The 16,063-nt window shown below is 35.3% G+C and overlaps 1 long non-coding RNA gene across 1 annotated transcript; it reads right to left on the bottom strand.

The window, feature by feature from the left end:
* Positions 1–1,822: 1,822 nt before the first annotated feature.
* LOC792857 (novel PIM family protein) lies at positions 1,823–4,668 on the bottom strand. Its single transcript, XR_015522228.1, has 7 exons — positions 3,586–4,668; positions 3,175–3,269; positions 3,025–3,075; positions 2,528–2,906; positions 2,264–2,440; positions 2,086–2,174; positions 1,823–1,964 (listed from the first exon to the last, which is right to left on the bottom strand). It is a non-coding gene; the product is annotated as a novel PIM family protein (long non-coding RNA).
* Positions 4,669–16,063: the final 11,395 nt, after the last annotated feature.

Below are 16,063 nucleotides of genomic sequence, written 5' to 3'. Positions count from 1 at the left end.
ATATATATATATATATATATATATATATATATATATATATATATATATATATATATATATATATTTAGCAACATAAAGCATCAGAGTACATGGGGTAATAATGGTTGAGCAGTAATTTACCATTTATTATCACAGTAACTATCTGTAATGGGTACATAAAATAAATTACTGTAATTTATTCTTTGCACTACAAAATTTCATACAAATCCTGCTCCTTTTACTGTAAAATACTGTTTCCTTTTATTACAGCAAAACACTGGCTATTTTACAGTTATTTACTGCATAATCTACAGTAAGGGTTAACAGTGTACGTTAAAGCCTATAATCACTATAGCCTGACAGATGAACAAATAAAATTAAAACGTTATGAATAAATAGTATATCTCGTAAGATTCTGCATGATCCAATATAGTTTTATTTAATACTTTTTTTACGTTTAAATTACATTTTGGGCATGAAATCCACGCTAAATCCACCCTACTGATGGGATCAGTTTAATCCAGGTTTTTTGGATCAAAATGATCCAGATCCTACAAAAAAGGTCTGAAAAACCCAAACTATCCAAATCAAAACCAAGATTAGATTACGTGATCTAATCTGATTATGTAATCCGTTTTTTCTTTTGAGAAACCCATTTTCAAGATTTGATCCAATCCCTTATCCAAAATCCTAGTGGATTACTTTTGAAAAACCGGGCCCTGGAGATTGTGAAATCCGGATTTGCTGCTCGGATTTGCTTTCACATGGCATTGCCATTTTCACAATTTTTTTAAAATTTATTTATGTTTTTTGTATTTGCACAGAAAATAAAAAATTTAGAACAAAATTTTAAAATTAGCAATTTCAAGCCCACATATTGTCATTGTTTAAGTATTTATGGCCAAAAACTCTAAACATGATATAAACATATCTAGATGTATTATGTTTGAATTGACCTATGCACAGTTATTCAACTTGCGAAGGGAAAAAAAACAAACGTTTTTGTGTGTGTTTGAAAAACATCTAACTGCTTATAAGGTGGCATGGAGGCTCAGTGGTTAGCACTGTTGCTGCACAGCAAGGTGGTCGCTGGCTTCCTAGCGGGACCAAGCTGGGTCACTTGGCGTTTCTTTGTGGAGTTTGCATGTTCTCTCTATGTTCATGTGGGTTTCCTCCGGGTGCTCCAGTTTCCCCCACAGTACAGGTAGGGGAAACTGAATTGAAGAAGCCACAGTCTAAATTAGCCATAGTGTATGTGTGTGAATGTGAGTGTATAGGAGTTTACTTGGTTGTGACTGGAAGGACATCTGCTGTGTAAAACATATACTGGATAAGTTAGCAGATCTTTCCGCTGTGGCAACCCCTGATTAATAAAGGGACTAAGCCGAAGGAAAATGAATGAATGAATAATTATCTATAAATCAAGTCATCAAGTAGCCATATAGATTTGCACTGCCTACCCAAATTTAGCCTTCTTTTGGCCAGACGTTTAGAGTCTATTAGACAGCATTTAAACGTCTCATTGCTTGGTGAGATGTCTGAAGAACAAATACATGTGGCAGGGAAGTGTCTGTTATTTTAAATATTCATTTTCAGAGTGGAAATGTGATGTCATTTTACAGCTTAAAATGATGTTTATCATCAGCTGTTTTGTGTTGGTGACTTTTTTGACACGTTTATTGTGTCAATATGCAGCCTCTAGTCATCTTTTTAACTGTAAGAATAGCATGACACAAGAAATGCATTGCATACTTATCATACATGACAGAAACAAGATTCACAGTACTATGTAAATATGTGCTCTCCTAGAATTGTTTTTGTCAAATAATACTCTTCACAAGAGTTCAATTAATGCATATGTTTTATTGTTTGTTTTGAGAGGAGCCACCTCCTGCTCAAGATTTCCTGCCTCAAACAGCCTGAAACGTTCCTCTCAAGACAATAACATGTAGGGTGGCTGTTCTTCAGTTCTCCAGGTTGGTGTCCTAAAATAAAAACAGCAATTAGTTTATCAAAAGTCAATCCAAATCTAATATTCTCTAAGCTAACATCCATAGTCTTGTGTTTGAATTAACCCTCCCAAAATACTCTGCTTAGGCTTCATACCTTGAACCATTCGTGGAGAAGAATCTCTTTTAATTGAATCCGCTGCTCTGGCTTTTGCTGGAGACAGCAACTAATCAACTGACAGCATTCTGTGAAAAACAGTTGAAACATCTGTTTACCTTGAACTTCACACCTCCTTTGATGTTGCATGTAAGAGTCTTTGAAATAAAGAGCTTACCATCGGACAAGCCAGCTTTGGAGAAGTTGTTCTCATTGATCATGTGCAGTTCTTGAGGGTTGGGAAAGTCCTCACACACCAATACAAACAAGAGGATGCCAAGGGACCAGACTGTTGCCGGCTTCCCATTGTATTCACCCGTTTCCTCAAACTCTGGGGGGCAGTACTCAAGGGTGCCTAAAGGTAAAAGATTTTTGCATCAATTAGCATTTGTTGCTATAAATTCAGAATATCGTTTTTCACAGCTTAAGGGTTAATACATACCGGCAAATGTATCGTAGGGTAATTTCTTGAGAAGGTCTCCACACCCAAAGTCTATTAATTTGACTTTATGAGTCTCCTTGTTGATTAGTAGATTTTCAAGTTTGATATCGCGATGTAGAACACCATTGCGGCAGCACATGTATGCAGCTTGAGTTGCCTGCTGCATAATAACACGCGCTAAACCTTCACTTATGGATCCTCCATAGCTTTCTGTGAAAGCATATAGGTCCTCACAGGGTGAAGGGTATTCCAACACCATTATATAATGGTCCTCCTGGTCCTGCCAGTCCAGAAGCTGGATTATTTCTGGAACGCTGGATACTCCATGGGCGAGGATGAGAAGTGCAACTTCAAGAGGAAAGGGCTCTGAATGACCCGACTACAGGAAATACATTTTTTATGATGTTTAGATAGATATATCTTCTATAGATTATGAATTGAATCATAATTTCACAAAATTTCGACAACAGTAGCTTGTCTTATGAGAAATCACTTACGATACGTATGTATTCCACATCTTCCGTCTTTGTGACAAATTTCACTGCCACCTAATAAACAAGAAATAAGCAAAGTGTATGTAAGAATGATTGTACAGCTAACATATTGTATTTGTTACTATTTATCCTATCCAGAAAAATGAAAGGCACCTTTAAGTCATCGTGTAGACGTCGCCCCTTGTACACAGTTCCAAAGGATCCTTCACCCAGCATGTCATCGATCAGATAGTGGCAAGAATTGATGACTATTAAAACAAAACCAAGGTTAAGTAATATGAAATATCAACCAGTGTAAAACAGGACAAAATGTTTTACTTAATCAGTGTACATTTTTTGAAAATGAGGTCTGAATGTTGAATAAATAAGCTTTAGTTTTACCTATTGCCAAAAATGTATCTTGTGCAACTTAAGACTGGTTTTGTGGTCCAGGGTCACAAATGGAAACATTAAAATGGCCTGATATAGTATTGCAGGTGTGTGTGTGTGTGTGTGTGTGTGTGTGTGTGTGTGTGTGTGTGTGTGTGTGTGTGTGTGTGTGTGTTTAAGGGACAGTCAACTTACCCTGACTTGTCATCTTTCCATTATTCTCTATTTGTTTTGAAACAGAGGCCTGTGTGCAGACTGGAGTTTGACCACCATTGATGCTCCAGTCTGACGTTGTGTGCTGTGAAATCTGAGGGAAATTGGCACTCCCCTCGGAAGCATCGGGGACTGGAATCTCAGTGGCATTGTTACAACAATCAGAAGTGGATGAGTGAAATGGAGGCTGGGTGACATCAATACTCCAGACTGACACTTTGTGTACCGGAGTCCGGGTAGCGTCAGTACTCCAATCTGATGTGGTGCGTGTTGGAGTTTTGATCTTATCAATGCTCCAATCTGACATGGTGTGTGCTGAAGTCTTAGTGAAATCATTGCTCCACCTTGATGTGGTGCGTGCTAGAGCCAGGCCAGAATCAATGCTCCAGTCAGATAAGGTGTGAGCTAAGCTTTCGGCTTCATCACAATAGTCAGGACTAAGCAATGGAGTCTGGCTGATGTCAAAGTTCCAGTCGAATGAAGTCTGAGCAGTATTGCTGCTCAGAACTGGAGAACGGAGGACATCAGGTTGAACAGTAAGATGTTTCTTTACTGTTGGATAGACTTCAGGGTCACTGGCTGAAGGTTCCTGAAGATTGAGCTCTACAGTATGAATGGCCTGCTGTAGAGATCCGTCACCTGAAGAGGAGGAAGGTTGTACTTCAGGTGGTGCTGCAGTTGCCCCAGTGTCCTGAGCCTCTCCATCAACCTGAAGTGTACTATTTTTTTCACCAGCTCTCAGACAGGAGAACCACCGCCACAACTTGAACCTTCTTTTCTTTTTACGGTTGGCCTCCTTTCTCTTTTTATTTTTCCCCTCACTCGCACTATCTTCACCTACGCCAACAGGATGTTTATGAGCTTCCACCAAATTGGTGAGCTGTGGCGGTGAATCGTGATGGTAAACGTGCACACGCTCAAAATCATTGTTTGCCTTTTTGCAACGACAATTACGCTGACCCATCGCTCAACTAGTTTAACCGCAGAATGCCAAAGTCAGAGTTGCATTCGCATTCTCTTAGCTATGATGTCACCGTTTCGAACATTCACATTCAATTCTAAATGTGACGCAGGCTGGGCCGTTTCTGTGGAGCGTTTCTGTGGCCATTTGAAAGTGCCATATTTTTTTTGCATAAAGTATATGCCTTATAATCAATCAATAACTGATCACACATACTCATAGCCTGTATGCAAGCGGCTGCCCGGTAAACAGGCATAGACCAGCGTTACGCCTTCATGAAATTAATTCTGCGTCAGTTTTACAACAAACTAAAACTCGAAATGAATTCAAATAAACAGTTGTAACAATAAAAAATCATTAAAAACATTTGTTTTTCACTATTTTACTTTCACTAGTATACATTATATTACATATATTTATTTATAACAAAATTCGAATGGACCTAAATTTACCAAATGATTTAAAACGTCTGAATCTCTTTAATATAGGATTGTAAAATGCTAGACACTTCTATTTACTTCGTTATTATTTCTTTTGCACAATTTATCAATCAATTTATCATTATCTATCCGCATCTGCAACATGGATATTCGCACCCTAGGAAAAAAAACCTATAGAGGACGAAACCTTCAAAAACTATAAATAAATAAGTAAACAAATAAATAAATAAATGAATAAATAAATTCATAAATTCCTGCATAAATAAAACAATAAATAAATACATTGCATATTTATTTGCTTTATTTATGCAGGAAACTGTGAACTTTTTTACTCATTTATTTTTATAATTGCTTTTTTTATTTATTTAATGTTTTATTTATGTAGTAATTTATATTTTCTTGTTTATTTATGCTTTGTTTTATTTATGCAGAATTTATTTACTTATTTATTTATATATTTTCGTTTTTATTCATTTTTGTTTATGAAGACATTTATTTATTTGTTTATTTATCAGTCGTATTTATTTATTTATTAAAAAAAATATTTATGCCTGCATTTATGGATTTATTTACTTATTTATTTATTTGCGTATTTATTTATTAATTATTTTATTTATACAGGAATTTATAGATTTCAATGCTTATTTATGTATATATGCGCGTATTTTGTTATTCTTTATTTTATTTTATTTTTGCAGAAATGTATGGATTTATTCTCCAATTTCGTTATATATTTGCGTATTTATTATTATTTATTTATTTTTGCCGGTTTCGTTCTTCGTATAAACTCAGCATTCTTTTGATTTTGGATGCATGCTTTTTTTTCTATTGACATAATATTTTTGCTCCTAATTTATTCATTCATTCTTTATTGTACTGCGTGCGTGTGTATATGTTTCACTGACAGTGTTGAGGTTGACATTTTGTATGGTTAAATTCTTTAATGAATGTATAAATGAATGGTTTGACTCGACCCTAATAAGTATGGCTGTTATTTTAATCCTCATGCTTAAAATATCATCAGTGACTTGCACTTCTATTTTTTGATAGGCTACATGTTTATATATATATTGATAAATTGTGTATATCCATTACCACAGTGACACATTTATATTCTAGCAATCTCGTATTTTATTATTCTCTTGACGAACTTTTTTTTTATTTTATTTAAACTTCAAATAACAAACAGGCATTTTCAACTTCCATCGTTAAACATATATATCATTATATCCAAGCAGCATATAATAAACAAAACAGTACAAATTAATAATAACATAAAAATAAACCTTAAATAATACAAAAGAAAATACATTACATTCAGAGGGGTCAGTCCATATATGTTGACAAAAGCTTAGAGAGCTTTAAGGCACCTTTTGTTTTTACTTGTTTTATAGATTTATATAACATATTGAAATCATTTGTAAATGCTTTGAAACAAGGAGAAACTTTAACAAATCTACATTTGTGTATATAAAATTTTGCTACAATCAACATATTATTACATAGAAATTCAACTTCCTTGTTTTTCATAAAAATGCCAAATTTCACAATGTGATAGTCAAACGCAGGTGTTACATTTTTAGTTATCAACCACTAATACAATCTGTCCCAAAAGGATTTGACACTGGAACAACTATAAAAAAAGATGTTCCTGTGATTCTATATCTTTCAAGCAAAAAATACAAGCATTACTGTCTAAATGAAATCTTATTCTAAGAAATTCGTTACATGGATAGATGTCATTAATTGTTTTGAAATGTACTTCGTTCATTTTAGGTAACAAGGGAAATGACAGGTATCTTTTTCTAATTTCAATAGTGTTCGCTTTAGAAAATCTCTCAGATAAAACTTTTCTTTTAACAGGAAGAGGAAAATATTCTTTTGTCAGTAGTGATCTCAAGACCTTGTTGTTACGTTTAATATCCAAAAATGAATCATTATTTATAAACAAATCAACTAGTGTAGGTATTACAGAGGAGTATTGCACTATACCTTTAACTAAATTTCTCAAAGCTACATTAATAGCTTTGACAACCAAAGAGAATTCTCTATGTGCACAATTAAAATTGAATTTTAACCTAAAATGATCATAGCTCAACATATTACCATCATCATCCATTAAATGAATTACATTCCAAATTCCTTTGTCAAACCAGTCTTTAAAAAATAAAGATTTCCTGTCATGTAGAAAAACACACCTGTTATTCCAAATGATAACATTATGTGGAGTAAAATTGTGCTTGTACAACATCTTCCAATATAGTAACACTTCTGCATGAAAACCAGACAATTTAAATGGCAATTTTAGTAAGTCAAAATCACATTTTAGAAAAAAGAAATTCCTCCCATCCTTTGAAAAATATGAAAAGGGATGCTAAACCATAAAGACGGTTCATCTTTAACAAAGCTTTGTAACCATTTTAACTTCATTACTCCATTTATAACGCCAAAATCAATAACATTTAACCCCCCTTCCTCTGATAACTTTACCAAATCATTTTTTCGAATTAAATGTTGCTTATTGTTCAAAATAAACTCATAATGAACTCTGTTAATTTGTTTAATACATCTTTCTGGTACACCTAAGGAAAATGCTGGATAGATTAATCTGGATATTGCTTCCATTTTTGTTAATAATATTCTCCCCAAAATTGAAATATTTCTTTGTAACCAGCTACTTAATGTTTTTTTATTTTTCTGTACAACAGTATGAATATTATTATTTTCCCTGTCCCTAAAATTTTTTGTAATAGTTATTCCCAAGTATGTTATTTAGCTTTTAATTGGGATATTATACAATGAATTTTATGTATTATTGTGAAGAATTAGAATCTCACATTTTTTCAAATTTAAATGTAACCCTGAAGCATTAGAAAACAATGATATAGACTTTAAGGCAATCGGTATTTGATTAGAGTCCTTCAGAAATCAAGTTGTCAGCTAGTTGTGCAATTAACAAGGATCTACTCAGAACATTTAATGGCTTAATATTGTCGTTATTTTTAATATACAGTGCTAATAATTCAGCAGCAAGTAAGAAAGAAGGGGGCTGACTGGATCTCCCTGTCGTATTCCCCTTCTGATATCAAATCTCTTTGTAGTACCCGATTGAAGTAAAACAGCACTTGTTATTTGTTATATTGTCAACATTGAAAGAATATTAATACATTTTGTCCCAAACCCAAAATATTGTTGAGACTGAAAAACAAAAGGGTGTTCAAGTTTATCAAAAGCTTTTAGAAAATCCAGAAATAGTATTATACCATCATCCTCTATCGAATGTGAATAGTCTAATAAATCTAACACCATGCGAATGTTATTATGTATTAGTCGATTTAGAAGAAACCCAGATTGTGTATCACTAATAATTTTACCTATACCACCTTTAAGTCTACTAGCTAATGCATGAGTGAATATTTTGTGATCAATGTTAAGTAAAGTAATTGGTCTTAAATTATCAATAAGAGTGTTGTCTTTTTTGGTTTAGGTATTAAAACAATTATAGCCCGTTTCATTGTAGTTAGTAGTGTATGACTTTCTAAACATTCTTTTAGTGCTTTAAAGAGCATTTCTCTCATATCATTCCAGAAAAAAGATAAAAGTTAGTTGCAAGTCCATCTTGACCTGGTGATTTACCTAAAGCCATTTTTTTAATAGCAGCATCAAGTTCTTCAATTTTTAAATCAGAGTCACATATCATTTTAAAATCTTCATCAATTTTAGGAATAAAATTATAGAATTTTTGAAGAAATTCTCAGAATCTTTCATGGAAAATGATGATGAATATAGGCTTTGATAAAATTTAAAAATCTCATTACTTATTTATTTTGGATCAGTTACAATTTTATTAATTGGATTTAGGGTGGTAATTGCATTTCTGTCTACTTTTTTCTAATCTACTAAAATAAGAGCTGTTTTTTACACCAACTTCCATCCATTTTGCTCTAGATCGTATATATGCCCCTTCTGCCCTATTTAAGTAGAAATCGTCTAATTTAGTTTGTAATCTAATCATTTCCTCTTTATTAGGTTCTAATGATAAATCCTTTTTACAACAATCATTAATGTCTTTTATCAGCTGTTTTTCTAATTATTTTTGCTTATTACACAATATTTTACCATAATTAATTGAGTACATTCTCACTTTATCTCATCATTTGTCATAATTGAATATAAGATTTTTTTAACCATGTCACAAAAATATTCTTCTTTTAACAAGTTTGCATTAAAGTTCCAATATTTTTGCCTACATGTTCTTTCAGAGCCTGGGATCAGTGTGACAGTAATTACACAATGATCAGTTGTAGGAGCTGCAGAGATTTTAGCTTGCAAAACATATTTAAAAAATTTCTTGGGTTACCAACCAAAAATCTATTCTTGATTTACAATTTCCATTGGGTCTAATCCATGAATATTGCCTTATTTCAGGATTAACATGATTCCAAACATCTATTAGGGAAGTATTAATACAAAAATTTGTAATACATTCATTTCATAATGACCATATTTGTTGGAAATCTATCCATCCAATTATCAGGGACACAAATAAAGTCACCAACATATTTTCAGTTGGGAAAAATGTTTTCAACTCTCTAATAGTTTCTGAAATGCATTCAGCAACATTTTGTTTTTATATTGACCATTATATCCGTAAACATTTAGAAGAATCAGTGGAGTACCTTCAATCATCAAAACTGCAGCAATCCAGTGTCCATCCTTATCTTCTTTCACTTTAACTACTTTACCAGGACAGTTATTCAAGCATATGACTACGCCAGCAGATCTATAGTTCCATGACTAAACAGTATAGTATCACCCCATTGGTTTCTCCAGAAGGTTGAGTCCTCTGCGCTGGAATGTGTCTCTTGTAAAAATATACATTGTGCCTGTTGTGAGTCTGACAGGAGTTCAGCTCCGGCACCCCAGTCGAGCCGGAGCTGAACTCCTGTCGGACAACATCTCCAGATTACTTCGCACCATCTGACTAGCAGGTAAAAATTCACAGAACTCACATTATAGCCACCTAGACTCTTGTTCACCCCACTTAAACATCAGTAACGCATATCTGGCGAATCCTATAGAGACTGTGTCTGTTCCTCGTATTATTAGATTAAGAAATAAACGTACTGTGTGCTCCAGAAAAAATCTAGTAAGAATCAAACCAGAAAAACCAGTAGAAAGTGAAAATACAAATTTCGTAAAACTTGGTCTCCTAAACATCAGGTCACTTGCACCTAAAGCACTTATCATTAATGAAATAATAACAGAAAACAATCTTAATGCACTCTGTCTCACTGAAACCTGGCTGAAACAAAATGACTATATTAGCTTAAATGAAGCAACTCCTCCAGGATTCTTATATAAACATGAGGCTCGTCAAACTGGTCGTGGTGGTGGAGTTGCATCAATCTTTAGTGATTTCCTTAATATTAAACAGAGAAACGGACTTATGTTTAGCTCCTTTGAAGTATTATCGCTTAATGTTCAGCTTCCAGATACTATACAAAAACCTATGTTATCTCTCGCTTTAATCACCATATATAGACCACCAGGACCCTATGTCAAATTTCTAAAAGAATTTTCTGATTTTATTTCTGACTTACTAGTCAAAACTGATAAAATGCTAATTGTAGGTGACTTTAACATCCACATAGATGACGCTAATGATACATTAGGGCTCGCGTTTATGGATTTAATACACTCACTTGGGATAAAGCAAAACGTTGTGGGTCCAACCCATCGCTTAAAGCATACATTAGATCTAATTCTGTCTTATGGAATCGAGGTTATTGACGTAGACATTATACCACAAAGTGATGATATTACAGATCACTACCTCTTACTATATAAGCTATGTTTACCTGAAATCAGCAAACCCGCTCCAATACTCCGCCCTAGTAGAACTATTGTTCCGTTAACTAAAGATGAATTTATAAATAACTTACCTGATCTCTCTCTATTTCGTAATGCACCCGCAAACTCAAATGATCTTGATGTAGTAACCAGCAGTATGGATGCCATCTTTACTAGCACACTAAATACTGTGGCACCCATCAAATTAAAAAAGGCTAGAGAGATTAAAACTGTACCATGGTATAATAGTCATACTCGTGCGCTCAAAACAGCAACCCGCGCCCTGGAACGTAAATGGAAAAAAACTAATTTAGAGGTCTTTAGAATTGCGAACAAAGACAGTATGTCCAGCTATAGGAGGGCTCTAAAATCTGCCAGGACCGAGCACCTGCGCAAACTGATAGAAAATAATCATAACAATCCTAGATTTTTATTTAACACCATCTCTAAATTAGCAAATAATCGGTCATCCTTGGAACAAACTACTCCACCGCAAATTAGTAGTGATGACTTCATGTATTTTTTCAGTAATAAAATAGAAGGCTTTAGACAGAAAATAGGAGATGCCAAACTTTCTGCACCGGCTTATACTCCAAATCCTGTAAATATTTCATTAAATCATAATAATAACCTACACTGCTTCAAAATCATAGAACATGAAGAGTTAGTAAAAATTATAAATAGCTCTAAACCAGCTACGTGTATGCTGGACTCAATTCCAACAAAATTACTGAAAGAAGAATTTTCTTCTCTTAAACTCCGACAAAACAGAATTATTACTTATTGGGCCTAAATCTTGCACACAGCAGATCTCGCAACTCAATTTACAATTAGAGGGATACAAAGTTAGCTTTAGCTCTACTATAAAAGATTTGGGTGTCATATTAGACAGCAATCTAACTTTTAAAAACCATATATCCCATGTCACAAAAACTGCCTTCTTTCATCTGAGAAATATCGCTAAATTACGTAACATGCTATCCATCTCAGATGCAGAAAAGCTAGTCCATGCTTTTATGACTTCGAGACTGGATTACTGTAATGCTCTATTTGCTGGCTGCCCAGCATCCTCTATTAACAGACTTCAATTAGTACAAAATGCAGCAGCCAGAGTTCTGACCAGGTCTAGAAAATATGATCATATAACCCCAATTTTATCCTGCTTACACTGGCTGCCTGTTAAGTTTCGTATTGAATTTAAAATATTACTTCTCACCTATAAAGCTCTAAATAATCTAGCTCCTGTTTATCTAACCAACCTTCTGTCTCGCTACGAACCAACTCGCTCTTTAAGATCTCAAAATTCAGGGCTTCTGGCAGTACCTAGAATAGCAAAATCAAGTAAAGGAGGTCGAGCCTTCTCTTTCATGGCTCCTACACTCTGGAATAGCCTTCCTGATAACGTCCGAGGCTCAGACACACTCTCTCAGTTCAAAACTAGATTAAAGACCTATCTGTTTAGTAAAGCATACACTCAATGCATCACCTAGCGGGTTCCACACTGGCTTCTGCATCTTGCTTATACACTATGAACAGCAGCTACGCTAATTATTCTCTTTATTCTCTATTTTCACCTGGGGATACTCATCCCGAGGTCCTCAGATTAGGCGGAGTCACTGATTGGATCCAAGACCAGATCCAAGACCAGATCCAAGATGATCCCAAGGATTCCATATCCGGGACCAGGCCATATCCTGAGCTGCTGCTGCGCTGATGGTCGTGGGGAGTAGAGAACATGTGTCTGATTCCAGCGACGCTCCAGGGACAGACGAGTCTTCATTGAGGCCATCTCCAGCATAAACCACGGCGTATGAAGTTCTGCACAAGACTTTTGGCCAGCGGAGAAATTAAAATGGTCGTGCCCAACTGAGTCTGGTTCTCTCAAGGTTTTTTTTCTTCACTCCCATCAGGTGAAGTTTTTTTCCCTCTCCGCTGTCGCCACTGCCTCGCATGGTTCAGGATTGGTAGAGCTACGCATCGATGAATTTGCTCTTCAGTGTTTGAACTCTCAGTAATGATTAAATCACACTGAACTGAGCTAAACTGAACTGAACTTAACTTAAACACTAAAACCTGAACCACACTGTTCCAGTTACTATGACCATTTATGTGAAGCTGCTTTGACACAATCTACATTGTAAAAGCGCTATACAAATAAAGCTGAATTGAATTGAATTGAATTGAACTGTTGACTTTTGCAAAATAAGAATATTGCTTTTCTCTTAATACTGTCTTTAAGTCCCCTGGTATTCAATGATATAAAATAAATTTTAGAACAAAATTTAAACATACTATTTACTTACACTACAAGTAGCTTTAACAAGCTAACAAATAACACCTCACAATATCTGTGTGGAGAAAAAAGAAAAAGAATAATTCAGTTGGTCCTTCTAAATATAATCACGTGTCTCATTTGTCTACATTAACAGCTCCCATGAACTATTTAGTATACATTTTAAGCGAAACATAAATAAAACAGTGTTTTCCTGTATTTACAAACAGAAGAAAATAAAAACTGGGTGAAATGTTTACAGTATACTCACCAGAAGTGTCCTGCAACTGCAGCCACGAGAAAATGCCATAGCCTGAACAGTAAGTCAGGTTGGGAGCAGGTGCAGGATCAGACAAAAACTCTATTGTACTTAAAGTTATTCATCCAATAAAACTTTGTCTACAAAAAAGTAGAATTCGCTTAAAAGGTTATAGTAATGAACTAAATGTAAAATTATTTCAGTACTTGCACTTACAGGCTCACAAAACAGTAAAACACCTTTTTTTGAGCAGTTGACGGTCGTATATGTGTCCCACACTGCTAAAAACACTATTAGGACACAAATATTTCACTAAAAAGTGAAAATTGTTTGTTTTCGCCTAATTTCGAGCAAATTTATACTTCCAGTTAGAAACTAATTTTTGAAGCTGCGTCACAGTCATGAGATCTTAGCGTGTAATCTAGTGTGTAGACTTTATGTCTGTACCTGGGAGTACCTTGTGACGTCTCTGAGTGTGCTGCATTCATTCATGAGAGACTTGGTTCAAACCAATCAGCGCGCTCTATTGTGTATGCCGTGCAACTTCATTAATATGAAAGCTAGCTTACAAGACTGTTTGTACCTGAAACAGTGTTCAGACGGCAGATAGACGCCATGTTGGGTTGCCAGAAGAAGTGGGAAAAGAATAAGATTTGTTTTGGAGATACGGGTCGTGATTTTATAATGTGCTGCAACGAAGGTTTTGTTTTAATTTTCCAGCTGTAAGAGTGCAATTGGACTCACGTGTGGATCAGTGCACGCGACACGCGGCAGAAATACGTTTGCTCTGAAAATTTTTTACTCGAGAGCTTTTTGCATCTGGGCCCGGTTTTTCAAAAGGATTAATCTGGATAAAATTGATCCGGATTTAGTATACAGATTTAGTATCCTGTTTTTGCAATCCGTGATCACGTAATCCAGCTTACTTTTTGAGCCAGTTTTTCAAAGCAACATTGGATTGGATCATTCTGATCCAGATAGGAACTTTTCAGGATCACTAAATCTGGATTACCAGTGTTCAATCACAATGTAGATGGATAGATAGGCCTATGTAAAGAGCAACAAGTAGAATAGCCAGTGCGGGGTAAATATAAATGTATTTTTATTTGAAATGAAAACTAAGAAAATTTTATAAATAATAAAATAATAAACAATAAAAACAAGAAAAACCCCACCCCATCCTCTTCCAGCAGTCCACTCATCTGAGACCTACAACACTGTACATTGAGGATATTTATAATAAGTTTCAAATATAGATGTAAATATGTCTGAGCGCAGCCTTTAGGAGGCGGATCTCGAGTCTGGTCTTGGTTTGCTGCAGTTTGGTCAGAGTCAGTTGTTCCTCTGCCAGATGAAGCTGTGCAGCAACAAGCTACAATCTTCAGGATCTTCGTTTGGTAGAACGCTCTGCTCCGCTCATCAACTATACAAGCTTCAAGCTACTATCTACAATATACAATCTAAAAGCTTCAATCTACAAGCTACAATATACAAGCTACAGCAGCAACAACAACAACAACAACAACAACAACTACTATTACTACCATTTCAAACAACTACAACTCCAACAATTTCATCAACAGCTTAAACAACAACACCAAAACCTTCCACTTCAAAGAGCCTCCACAACGCATCTGCTGTGTCTTCAACCTTATTTCCCAGCAAGATATAAGCCAAAACTCCAAAGCTATTGCAATAAAACTGAACCCTCACCTTCTCCTAGCAGTACACATGCGATCCATCGTTTAACAGATTGTTTGCTGGAATGTGTTCAGCAGAGCAGCAGCTCCAGCCATAAACAATGTTGAATTTAATCAACAAAATGGCCGCCAGGCTTTTTGCACCTTTTGCATGGCCTGACTGAAACTCCTTAAGCCAATAGCTGTAAAGAGAAGCGTCACCATCCAATGAGCTAAAAGACTGGAGATGGTCCCGCCCTCTCTCTTGACTCTGTTGCAAAGACCTTGGCTGTTTCTCAATATGCGTTCTTCAGCGGTCTTGCGTCCTCGTGTTCTCGTGAAACGTCATCATCAGCTGCCTAAGTTCAGTTCCAATACTCAAGACCGCAAGTACGGAGGACGCGTGAAACTTCCCGGATGTGTTCTTAATATCGAGGACGCACTGATGCTGACTTGAGCACCGAACTCGCTCTGGAAGTCCCAGAAGTCATTGCGACTGGAGGTGGGAAGCGCTGCATTTTATCTAGATTTATTATTAAAGTTCATAGATATGAATTATTTACCTCAGGAGTTTCCCTAAATGAAACGGTGAAAGTAAATATTAACATGAACATCTTAATAAAGGAATAAACACATTAAGGGTGTTTGTTTGCTGAAATTCGTATTAAAATCTGTTTTATTTATATTGTGCAACATATATTTATAATGTTTTTATGCAAAGTATATATTTTGAAAAGGGGAAAAACAATAAATCGTTGTATGAAGGCTGTAATGTTCAAATAATTTACCACTTAAAACACGTGAAGGTCATGTGACCATCAGGAAGAACGCAGCATCCCATTTCTCAAAGGACGCGTTCTCTGCCCTCGCGGTCTCCTGAGTTCGTTCTTCCGAGGACACCTGGAAAGACCGGTCTCCACAAGAACACAAGTCCGTTCTCTGCGTTCTTTGGAATTGAGAAACAGCCCTTATGAATGAATAGGCCAGACACGCTTG

The sequence above is a fragment of the Danio rerio genome, chromosome 22 (genome assembly GCF_052040795.2).
Source record: "Danio rerio strain M-AB ecotype USA chromosome 22, GRCz13ab, whole genome shotgun sequence".
In the NCBI taxonomy this organism is placed as follows: domain Eukaryota; kingdom Metazoa; phylum Chordata; class Actinopteri; order Cypriniformes; family Danionidae; genus Danio; species Danio rerio.
The sequence above is the reverse complement of the archived record's forward strand: the minus strand, read 5'-3'. Positions and strand labels throughout refer to the sequence as shown.